General features: G+C 37.5%; 1 non-coding gene across 1 annotated transcript; it reads left to right on the top strand.

The window, feature by feature from the left end:
- Positions 1-1,672: 1,672 nt before the first annotated feature.
- Positions 1,673-1,779, top strand: LOC141593775 (small nucleolar RNA R71). The gene has a single exon (XR_012521840.1). It is a non-coding gene; the product is annotated as a small nucleolar RNA R71 (small nucleolar RNA).
- Positions 1,780-12,425: the final 10,646 nt, after the last annotated feature.

Genomic DNA, 12,425 nt, shown 5'->3' on the forward strand with positions numbered 1-12,425 from the left:
ATAGTTTTGTCAAGATTGAAAGTTATACTCTCATCTCCCACTTCTAGAGTGAGCTCTCCATGTTTCACATCAATCACCGCACCCACGGTGTATAAGAAAGGTCTTCCTAGAATGATTGGAATGTTGGAATCTTCTTCCATATCAACAATGACAAAGTCCACCGGGATGAAAAATTTCCCAATTCGTACGGGAACATCTTCCCATATCCCTAATTGTGTCTTCGTCGATCTATCGGCCATTTTGAGTGTGATATTGGTGCATTTAAGCTCTCCCATCCCCAACCTTTTACTCACCGAGTACGGCATAACACTCACACTAGCCCCTAGATCACATAAGGCTTTGTTGATCGTGGTGTCGCCAATGGTACACGGTATTGAGAAGCTTCCCGGATCCTTGAGTTTTGGAGGTGAACTCCCTTGAAGTATTGCACTACTCACCTTAGTGAAGGCGATAGTCTCAAGCTTCCGGATCGACTTCTTCTTTGTGAGTATGTCTTTCATGTATTTCGCATAGGCCGGCACGTGATTGATTAATTCCATGAAAGGAATTGAGACTTCTAAATTCTTCACAATTTCCATAAACTTTCCAAGTTGGTCATCAAATTTGGGCTTGGCTTGACGACTTGGAAAAGGAAGTCTAATCACAATGGGCTCCTTCTCCTTGACCTTGTCTTCATTTTTCTTTGAATTTTCTTCTTTTGATGATTCTCCATCTTTGGAGTTTTGCACAATTTATTCTTATCACTAGCTTCAACAACTTCATCCTCAACTTGCTTCTTCGGTGCTTCATACCTTGTACCACTTCTCAAGTGAATGGCACTAACCGTTTCATGTCTTGGGGGATTACTTTGAGGTGGTAATTGCCCCTTTTGTCTTTGTGAGCTTGAGGATGCTAGTTGAGTCAATTGGGTTTCCAACATTTTGGTGTTAGCTAGGATGTTGTTGATGGTGGTCTCCTTTGCTTGACTATCTTTTTGCATTTGAGTGAAAAATTCATGTTGATTCTTTTGCATTTGAAGGACCGCTTTTTGAACATCAAAACCTTGGTCATTTTGTTGATTGTACAGATTTTGATTTTGGTAACCTTGGTTTTGGTTGTAAAAGGGTCTTTGATTTTGGCTTCCCATGGGAGGTGGGGTGTATGTTGTTTGAGGGTTTTGAACATTTTGGCTTTGTATGAGAGATTTGGATGGAATTTGGTGTTTTCATTGTAATAGTTAGAATAAGGGGTACCACTCTTGTATGCTTGGAAAGCATTCACTTGTTCATTTGTTCCCCTACATTCACTTGAGTCATGTCCCAAAGTTCCACAATTCTCACATATCCCACTTGGGATTGATGAGGATGCCATCATGGCATTAACATGATGCTTTGGTGATTTCGAGGCTTCTTCAAGTCTAGCCATAGCTTTTTCAAACTTCAAATTGATGGTATTAATGTGAGCACTAAGTTGAGCACCCAATTGAGTAACAGAGTCCACTTCATGCTTTCCTCCTCTAGTAGCCTTGCGAGGTCTACTATATTGTGAGTTATGGACCGCCATTTCCTAAATTTTGTTCCAAGTTTGATTGTCATCAACTTTGGTGAACATTCCATTTGATCCCATGTTGAGAATGTTCATTGAATCTTCATATAAACCGTTCCAAAATTGTTGTACCAAGAACCACTCGCTAAGTCCATGGTGAGGCCATGAGCGACAAATTCCTTTGAACCGCTCCCAAGCTTCATACAAAGATTCTTCATCCCTTTGCTTAAAACCCGTAATTTGAGCTCTTATCATGTTAGTCTTTTCCGGTGGGTAAAATTTTTTGTAGAAAGCTAGAGCCAGCTTCTTCCAAGAATCAATTCCGAGAGTGGCCTTATCAAGGCCCTTCAACCATTGTTTCGTGGTGCCAATTAAAGAAAAAGGAAATAAGACCCATCGAATTTGGTCTTGAGTTACACCGGTTTGAGAAATCGCATCACAATAGTCACAAAAGGTCTTCATATGAGAGTGAGGGTCTTCACTAGGCATCCTCCCAAATTGGCTCCTTTCGACTAATTGGATAAATGCGGATTTGACAATGAAATTTCTGGTTAGATGTTGTGGTGTGGGAGTACCATTGAATAGGCTCTCCTCGGTGGGTACGGAATGTGATGAAAACTTAGGGATTGTGGGTTGATTTTGTGTTATATTTTGTGTTGGGTTCTCCTCACCTTCTCTTGCAAAAGGGTTGATGAACTCAATAGTTGGTTGAATATCTACAACCTCACTAATACCTCTCAAATTTCTCCTAGCAAGTCTTCTATTCGTTGTCAAAGTTCTCTCAATTTCACGATCAAAAGGTAACAAATCACCTTGTGACCTTCTAAACATGCAAAATATCAAACAACTCGAAAACAATTAGAACAAACCTTGAGGAGTTTTACTTCCTCAATGCAAAGAAAGACACAGCTAATAACAATATAAGAAAATCTAAATCAAGATAACACCGTCCCCGGCAACGGCGCCATATTTTGGTCGGTCGGAGCTATATTCTATTTTTCGGAACAATTGTCGTTGGAAGCACCTAGACCAAAACACAATTTATAGCTTCACAAACAACTCTACAATTAGTAAAGAGTCAAGTAAAGGTCGGATCCCAAGGGACGGGAATTGAAATGAGATTTCTATTGAGACTAGTGGTGTCTGAGGGATGTCACAATTTGGGTTGATGTAGAAGGTCACTAAACTAATTAGCAATGAAAGTAAATAAGCAAGATGAATTGAAAGGGTTGTAAACAATTGATAACAAGCACTGGGGTGTCATGGGGTCATAGGGGATTCATGGGAATTGATCATACAAACATGTTCTCAAATTATAAGCAAGCAATTATTGTTGTGATGGATTGAGTTGGGTTATATCTTACAATCCTAGGAAAGTTTGGGTCCCGGAGCCGAATCGATTAGATTGTACAACACCTACAAGTCGACTTAGTCTTCCCTACTCAACAACATGCATGGTCTAATGAGACTCGAGTTTGTTTATGTCTTACAAGTCTCATTGAAAAGATAAGTGATGGTTGCAAATGCAAGGATTCATAGGCTTAGCATTTCATCAAACATAACATGTGCATGAGTTGAGATCAAAACAAGCAAGCAAATAAACCATGAAAGCATATTAATTTAAGCATGAATCATTCCCTATGTTGGTTTCCCCTAATTACCCATTAACCCTAGCTATGAAACTACTCACTCATTATCATGTTGAACATGCTAGCAAGGTTGTCAATCATACCAACAAAGTGAAACATGATGAACAAATGAAAGTAATTAGCAATAATTAAAAAGGGATTAAGAGAATTATACCTACTAATGATTCCAATAATAAAGCAAAGAATAATAGAAGTACTTGATGCTTGATTGAGAGGTTGTCAATCTCCCAATAATAACCCAAATAATCTTCAATTACCCAAAATAAAGGATGAACAAAAAAGAGATTAAGGAAATAAAACTTGTATTAAAACATGATTAATTGTTGATTACAAAACTAAAGAGAGATTTGATTGATATTAACTACTCTAAGAATTGATAAGAAGAACATGCTCTTCTAATTAGACTAATGGGGTATTTATAGTGGAAATTAGGTGGATGCATTAGGGTTAACTAAGGGCTTAAATGACGATTAAGTCCCTACTTAGGGAAACGCCGGTATTTTCTGAAGGAAGGGCATCTTTCTTAAAGCTTGAAGAAACGAATTTGCGTTGTCTTGGAATCCGTGCGTCTTAGGCACGGGACGGCCGGATTCATGTGTCTCTGCCCGGGCGTCTTTGGGAGAAGACGGGCGTCTTCTGGATGCTGCTGCCCGGGCGTCTTTGGTAGAAGACGCACGGATTGTGGTCCTGGGGACGGACGTCTTCAGGGGAAGACGGGGCGGCTTGTCATGCAGCGTACTTTCTTCTTCTTTTCTACCCTTTTCTTCATAAAATCCTTGGGGATTTCCTTGGGGATGCAAGGATCTTTCCTCATCATTGCCCAACTACTATAATATGTACAAAGGCCTTCTAATCTTGTCTCTCCTTGATGCTTGGTCATTGGATTCAATCAATTTAGTCTCATTTTGCCATGAAAATGCAAGGTTTGCATTCCTTTCCTACCAAGGACACAAAACCTCAAAGAATATGCAAAACAAAGAACTAAAGACAATAAATGACCCAAATATGCACTAAAAAGCATGGGAACAAGGCTAATTCGGGGACTAAATATGCGCTAATTATGATCACATCAATGGGGATGTCTTGTATGTGGGTGATGTTTTTTTTTTTATTATGGGGATGGTTGTATCCTTCTTGTGTAAGAAAGGACTGCCTACGTATTCACCTAAAGAGGTGAAATCAAACCATGCTCGTAGATCAGGGTTTTTTTTATTTTAGTGCAAATGGATGTTGCCTTTGAGAGATCAAAGGACATTTGAAACGGGCAAGGTGCCGCAGCTTAGACTCGATAAAACATGCAATTTCAAATCAGAACACGTTGAGGAACTTGACTTGAAAAGGGTCAAAGGTGGTTGCTAGTTGTAAAACTAGGCTAGGTCGTTGGTTTCTACGGTTCAAGGGTAGTATTTCTTGAGTTGGTCTAGGTTGGTCGGGTTTGTAAAGTCCTCCCCATCTAGGTCACTCAGTCTCACTGCGCCCCCCGAAAGTATTTTCTTGACCAGGTATGGCCCGGTCCAGTTGGGTTTGAATTTCCCCCTCGGATCGATGGGTAATGGTGCTCGAACTGACTTGAGGACCAAGTCGCCCTCCTGGATGTTTCTGGGTTTAACCTTCTTGTTGAATGCCCGTTGTATACGTCGTTGGTATAGTTGGACGTTGTGCAAGGCGATGAGTCGCCGTTCGTCTAGAAGAGTTAGTTGTTCGTACCTTCGACGGGTCTACTCCGCCTCAGGGACCTGACTCTCCAGTAGATAGCGTAGAGAAGGGACCTCTAACTCTACCGATTGAACCACCTTCATACCGTATGCTAGGTAGAAGGGTGTGGCGCCTGTCGGTGTTCGGATGGAGGTTCGGTATCCCCAAAGTGCGAATGGGAGTTTGCTCGGCCAATCGAGGTAGTTGTCTTGCATTTTCTTGATAATGGTGACAAGAGTTTCTTGGAATATGTGTCCTCCGACAATAATGCGATCACAACTGTCGATCATGATGATCACATGTTTAAATCTCATTTTTAAGAATACATGTGGGATGTAATATTTTACAGTCAACTGGTCCACACATATCTGTAATGATTGGCTGCCTAGAGTTTGACATTACTGTCGTGCGACGGTGGTGATCAGTTGATCCCCTTAGGTCACACCTAAAGGGTAACACTCTTAATTGAATATTTAATTGATCGTATGACGATACGAGTTTATTAAATTACTTAAAATTGACGGACGATTTTGGAAGTAATATTTACGCGTCTCATTGTAATTTGATTAAGTAAGATACGGTCTAAGTGATCGAATTGTTTTATTACTTAGATGAAATTATTGTTTACGGAAACAATTGAAACTGAATGAATAATTTATTATAAATACGAGATGTTGTGATTTATAAATTGGTAAACCATTTTTGGTACAAGTAATTGTGAATTACAATGTTAATTTTTATAAGTGACATATTTTATTAATATGTTGATTTTTAATTGTTAAAAATACATTTTTTATATAAGATGTCATGTAATGTGTCACATGTGACATATTGACAAAATTACAAATAAAATGGACTCATCCATTTTATGTGTGTGTGCCAAAATTGAGGGTGTATTAGGATAAAAATTGTGTTGATTATTTATAAGTGGAAAACATAATTATAAAACCTAAACCTAGCCTTGCATGCCTATATTCTTGGTTAGAGAATCATGCCCATGCATAGGGCACCCTTCCACACCCACCGGTTTTGCCCACTAAAGAGAAACAAATGGGTTCTTTTATTATTCATTCACATCATTCTAATTTTTCTAGTGTAAGAAATAGCATTTTCTCTCAACATCTTGAGAAAAACAAGAGAAATAAAAACTCCAAAATCATTTTCTCTTGGCCGAAAATACAAGAGACAAAACAATAGTTTTGGGCCAATTTTAGTAAGATTAATATTGTTCTAGTTCAAATAATATTAGTCTTTTAAGGGGTTATCTTGGGTATTCATCTTTGGGAGGGATTCTAAGCTTGAATCTTTATTCATCCATATAAGGAAAGCTCAAGAACAAGTAAGAAGGAGATCTTACTTGTGCCCTTTGATTCGAAATTTTATATTAAGGAAAACGATTTCTTCTCGATTCTTATTCATGTTTGCATGCATAAGATCTAAATTTAAATTTATGACTAAATTAATTGTAACATATATGAATATGGTGTATAATGATATTAATAATTTCTAACAAGCGGTATCATGAGCCTTAGGTTGTTTGCATGCAAATCAGTTATTGTTTTTCCGAGTTATAAGATTAACAAACAAAACTTATAAATTTGTGTTTATTATGAAATATCACGAAATTTAATTTGCATGTTAAAGTTTCTGGTCCTACAGTGTATTTAGGATATTTTGGTTTTTTATGGTTTTTTATTCTTCATTTTATATAATAATGGCATTAAAATGTGATTTTATGATAAAAATGTCATTTTTGGACTAAAAATAGCTAAATTTCGATTTTTTCAGTGGTTTTTGGATTTGTTTTCACATATATTATCTACTGATGGCCTGTAAAGTTTCATAATAATATGAGTTGTTATGCTCGAAATATGGATTTTTCAAGATAAAATCGTATTTAAATGAGAAAATAGGTTAATATGAGTTATATTTCGAATCTGGTCATAGAAATTTAGTATGTTGTCACATGAAATGTTACAAGATGTGTGTAAAATATTTGGCTATAATGAAGTCTTTATGCATGATATTTGAATTTTTGATGAAAAATCACATAAATAGTGAGTTTAATTAGTATAAAATTGCTAAAACATACTTCATGACTAAGGAAAAAACGTCACATATTGCATTTTATCATATATTTCAGATCTAAAAGTGAAAAGTTAATAAAAATAATTTTTCTCATATTTTTACGGTAATAATTGATAAATCGGATAAACCACAACATTGTTTTTCTCGATAAATTTTCGAAATTTTTTAACCTAAGTTTTGAGTATTATGAGTGTCATGGTATTTTTCCAGAATGTTCATGATTTTAAAATTTCAAATTTTGAATTTATTTGAAATTTTTTATGATTTATTTGAAGTTTATGTCATAATTTTGTATTTTGGGTCCATTTATGAACAATATTAAGAAATCTAGGTTAATTATTGTCAAATGTTAGTGGAGACTAATTTTGAGTCCTATGATGGTTAGGGTAATTAACTAGTGCATAAATATGATTTTATGTAATTATTGTGACTTTAAAAGGTTAGATCACGCAAATCCGTAAAAACCGATTCATATATGATATTGGTTCCTTAAAGGCGATTTAGCATAAAATTGGGCATGTTCATACATATTATAATGCTGCATTTTATTTATGATTGTCATAATTTTAATTTTATGTAATTTTACTTAGTATGGCCTTAGTTTTAATTGCTTTTACCCGAAATGTATGGGAATATCGATTCGGTTGTAATTTATTGTGATCTCGTATCACCGTTTTGTAATTTAATAGATTTATTTTATTTACAAATGTATAATAGGAAATTATGTAATTCATTTATAATTTTATTTATTACTTTGTAATTTCCCGGAGTTTCCATGAAGACGGTGTTGCCTCGAGATGCGTGCCAAGACCGAAGTACAAGGGACCAAAGGAGTTGGTTTCCGAATTTGTTAGATTTATTAGATTTACTATTAGAGGAAGGCCATACTAGGAGTTTTTATGCTTTGCATTTTATTTATATGTTGCATGCATCGCTAAATCGCCATACCTAAAACATGCATTGTCATTTTTAAATCGAGTTTATCGACCGTGTCAATTATAATTATCGTAGTTCACCGCTTTAGTTCACTTAAAACATGATAGATAATAAATTGAAATGACCTCTCGCTAAAACTAAACAATTGAGACTTATCCTTACCAAAAAGTAGAAACCATGAAAACCTATTTCGTGAGGGAGTGCACTCGGCCACACCAGGGTACAAACCTTGTTACGTAGGGGAAGTGGGTGATAAATGTCTATCCACCGAATTTATGTTAATGAAGGGTATTTCGGCACACCGTGCCCTAAGTTGATATGAGTTTTGATTATGGACACATTTATTCGAAATTTGGGTTGAACTCAACGAAAGTATTCACGACGATTTCCGGATGTGTTTCGGGCTAGAGATAAATATTAATGTAATTTTATCGACCAAGAGTTCTAAAAGTAGAATCGATTAAAAAGTTAATCCACCAAGTTATGTTAATAAAGGGTATTTCGGGACACCGTGCCCTAAGTTAATATGAATTTGGGTCTTGGAATCATTTATTATAGTTGGGTAGAGGTCACTATATAAATGTTCATATCTTGTTAAATTATTTACAAGTATGATTAAAAATGACAAATGTTAATATTTCCTTTTTCCTCCATACTTGTAGTTCATTACAATGAATCCATCAAACGCTACTACACCAATAACTATTGAGTCTTGCCACAATGTTTTTGACGACGTTTGCTTCAACAATGATTTCAACACTACTAGAGAACTTCATTTTGGGATAGTTTCGGATGGAAACATAAACTTCATCACTTCTTCTAAACCTCATACTACTACAAGATCTCTTGTGAGCCGGTCTCAGGAAGACCGCCTCATAAAATTTATAGGATCTTTGTCTTTGGAAGAGAAAGATGCCAAAACTAGTGGGAGCTCAAGCAATCAAGTTCTTGCTTCCAAGGGCAAAAAGTTTAAGAAGAAGGGAAAGAAAGGGAAAAACTTCAAGCAAGTTGAAGATGAGTGCCATTATTGCTATGGCATGGGACATTGGCTTAGGAATTGTCCTGTATATTTGCGAAATATAAGGGAAGGAATCATCGTTCCAAATGGTAAAATTCCTAAGGAAATTTATGTTATTGATGTAAATTATACTTCCACTACGACATGGGTACTGGATACCGGTTGTGGTTCTCACCTTTGTAATCATTTACAGGGGTTAAGAGACGTGAAGAGGCTTAGCAAAGAAGATGTGGATCTACGCCTTGGAAATGAAGCTCGAGTAGTGGCCGAATCCAAGGGAACTTATGTATTAGCTTTGCCTAATGGATTTGAGTTGTATTTACATAATTGTTTTTATGTGCCTACACTTTCTAAAAACATTATTTCTATCGCTATGTTAGACATGGACGTTTTTGTTTTGTCATTAAGAACAATCGTTGTACTATTTCAAGGAACGGCTTGGTTATAGGCCAAGCTCCTTCCATTAATGGCATTTACATTTTAGAAACCTCGAATCCGACTAATGACATCTACAACATTCAATCAAAGAAACTCAAATCAAGTGATCCAAATGAATCGTTCATCCGGCATTGTCGATTAGGTCACATAAACGAGAATCGCATCAAAAGATTAATTTCGACTAATGTGATTACACCATTTGATTATCAATCATATGGAACATGCGAATATTGCCTTCTTGGCATAATGACTCGAAATCCTTTTAGTGGTAAAGGGACACGAGCAAGTGAAGTATTGGGACTCATACATACCGATGTATGTGGACTAATGAGTATTACCGCTCGAGGAAATTATGACTACTTCATAACCTTTACCGATGACTTGAGTAGATATGGGTATATCTATTTAATGAAGCATAAAAGTGAAGCTTTTGAGAAATTCAAGGAATTTCAAAACGAAGTAGAGAACCAATTGAACAAAAGGATAAAGGCACAATGATCCGATCGTGGTGGAGAATATCTTAGCCTTGAATTTGATTCACACTTGAATGGTTGTGGTATTATATCACACCTTACTCCACCCGGAACACCACAACTCAATGGTGTTGCCGAAAGGAGAAATCGAACCCTACTTGATATGGTTCGATCCATGATGAGTCAAACCGAGTTACCAAACTCGTTTTGGGGATTTGCGATTCAAACCGCAATAAGATCTTTGAACAATTGTCCCACCAAAGCCACCGAGAAAACTCCATTTGAGATATGGAAAGGAAGAGTTCCTAATCTATCCTACATGAAAATTTGGGGTTGTAATGCTTATGTCAAAACCAAAAATGACAATAACCGAGGTAAAGACGCACGAAGAAAAAGTGACTTTATTTCAAGGGGACAGAGTGGGAGAAATTTTGAACTTGATGAAGTTCAAGAGCCACAAACCGAGGTAGAGACGCACGAAGATGTTCCTTCGTCGTCTAACACGGTTGTCCCTCCTCCACTTAGAAGAACGGGCCTAGTTATTCGCCATCCTAGTCGATATGTGGTACTTATCGAAGAAGATGGAACACTCGATGTGTTGCTTTTATAAAGTGACGAGCCCGCCACCTACAAAGCCGCAATCTCTAGTCCAAATTCTTCCTTCTGGCTTGAAGCCATGAAGTCCGAAATGGATTCTATGCATGAAAACCAAGTTTGGAACTTGGTGGATTTGCCTAAAGGGGCAAGACCTCTTTAATGCAAATGGATTTTCAAGGTCAAGAATGGCATAGACACTACAAAAAGAATTAAAACAGGCGACTGATTTTGGCGACTGAAATCAGTCGCCAAAATCAATTTGGCGACTGAAATCAGTCGCCAAACGTCAGTCGCGGACCTTAGTCGCCTTTTCTACAAAGCTAGGCTACTGGCAAAAGGATTTACCCAAGTCCAAGGTCTCCATTATGATGAAACCTTCGCCCCCGTAGCCATGCTAAGATCCATACGGATTTTGTTAGCGATTGCCGCATTTCATGATTATGAAATATGGCAAATGGATGTTAAAACCGCTTTTCTAAATGGGCATTTAGAAGAGGAGGTGTACATGATACAACCCGAAGGTTTTGTCGATTCTAAAAATCCTAACAAAGTGTGCAAACTTAAGAGATCCATTTATGGTCTTAAGAAAGCATCTAGAAGTTAGAATCATCGATTCGATCATGTGATAAAAGAGAATGGTTTCTTTCGAAGTGTTGAGGAACCATGTTTATACATGAAATTTAGTGGGAGCAATGTTGTGTTCCTAATCTTGTATGTCGATGACATACTACTCATTGGAAATGATATTCCGATGTTGTCTTCCGTTAAGAAGTGGTTAGGTAACCATTTCCAAATGAAGGATTTAGGAGAGGCACAACACATATTAGGTATCCGGATCCGTAGAGATAGATCCAAGAGGATATTGGCACTAAGTCAAGAATCTTATGTTGATAAGATTCTTCGACGTTTCAGCATGGACAAATCAAAAAGGGGATTGGTACCTATGGTAACTGGGACAATATTGAGCAAGTCTCAATCTCCCTCCGAACCCCATGATGTTGAACGCATGAAGATGATTCCTTATGCTTCCGTTGTTGGATCAATCTGTAATACTCCGTATTTATGAGTCTTTGGGTACTCTATCGAGTAAGGGTGAGTTGCGTTTTAAAATAGTTTCTGACCTGTTGGGTACTCGATCGAGTAACTAGGATACTCGATCGAGTAAGGGGCACTCGATCGAGTACCTTAGTTACTCGATCGAGTAGTCGGTTTACGGGGAGTTATTTCTCGGGTTTTGTTAATTATGCGATTAAAGTATTTAAGCTTTTCCGTCATTGTTCTTAAACAGTTGTCAAAACCTAATTTACTGTCAAAGAGAGAAAGCAAGTACGTTCATCCCTTTAATCGCATTGTTAGCAAATCCCGGAGTTTGGAAGGTCGGTTTTCACCGTTCGTTATACCGTTGAGATCCTTGCGTCGAGGGTAAGACCTATGTACCGTTTTTACAGTATTTCCTTTAAGTTGGTTAAACCCTAATATGGGGATTTGGGATTTTTTGTGTAGATTGTGATTTGGTAGTGTTTATATGTTTGTATGATAGGAGGAGGTTTTGTAGAAGAGGCTTTTTGATACAGCTGTTGAGACCGTCTGATAGTTGTGCTTTCCAGGTAGGATTTCCTACTCAGTATTAGTCCCATAATGTGATGATTGTTGATGTGTTGTGGTTGATTGAATAATATAGTAATTGTATTGTGACGGTTTGTTGATTGTTGATTGTTTGTCTCTGGTTCTCGAGGCGTGTCCACGGCTGAGCGGGGTCACTTGCGGGAGTGGCTTCACGCCCTAGTTTCGCCTTCTGTGGAACCCGCCACAGAAGGGATGTGCACATTAACGGGACAGGATTATCGCTCGGTATGATGAGCGGGGCTTAGGTGGGAACGGCTGCGGTCCCCCACTGGCAGGGCTGGTCCAGTGGATAGTCGGTGACGGAGATTGATGGGAGTGGTGTGATTGTGTGTGTGTGTGACCGTTTGAGCTGTGTTGGTTGTTGTGTTGTTGGATTATATA

The sequence above is a fragment of the Silene latifolia genome, chromosome 7 (genome assembly GCF_048544455.1).
Source record: "Silene latifolia isolate original U9 population chromosome 7, ASM4854445v1, whole genome shotgun sequence".
NCBI lineage: Eukaryota > Viridiplantae > Streptophyta > Magnoliopsida > Caryophyllales > Caryophyllaceae > Silene > Silene latifolia.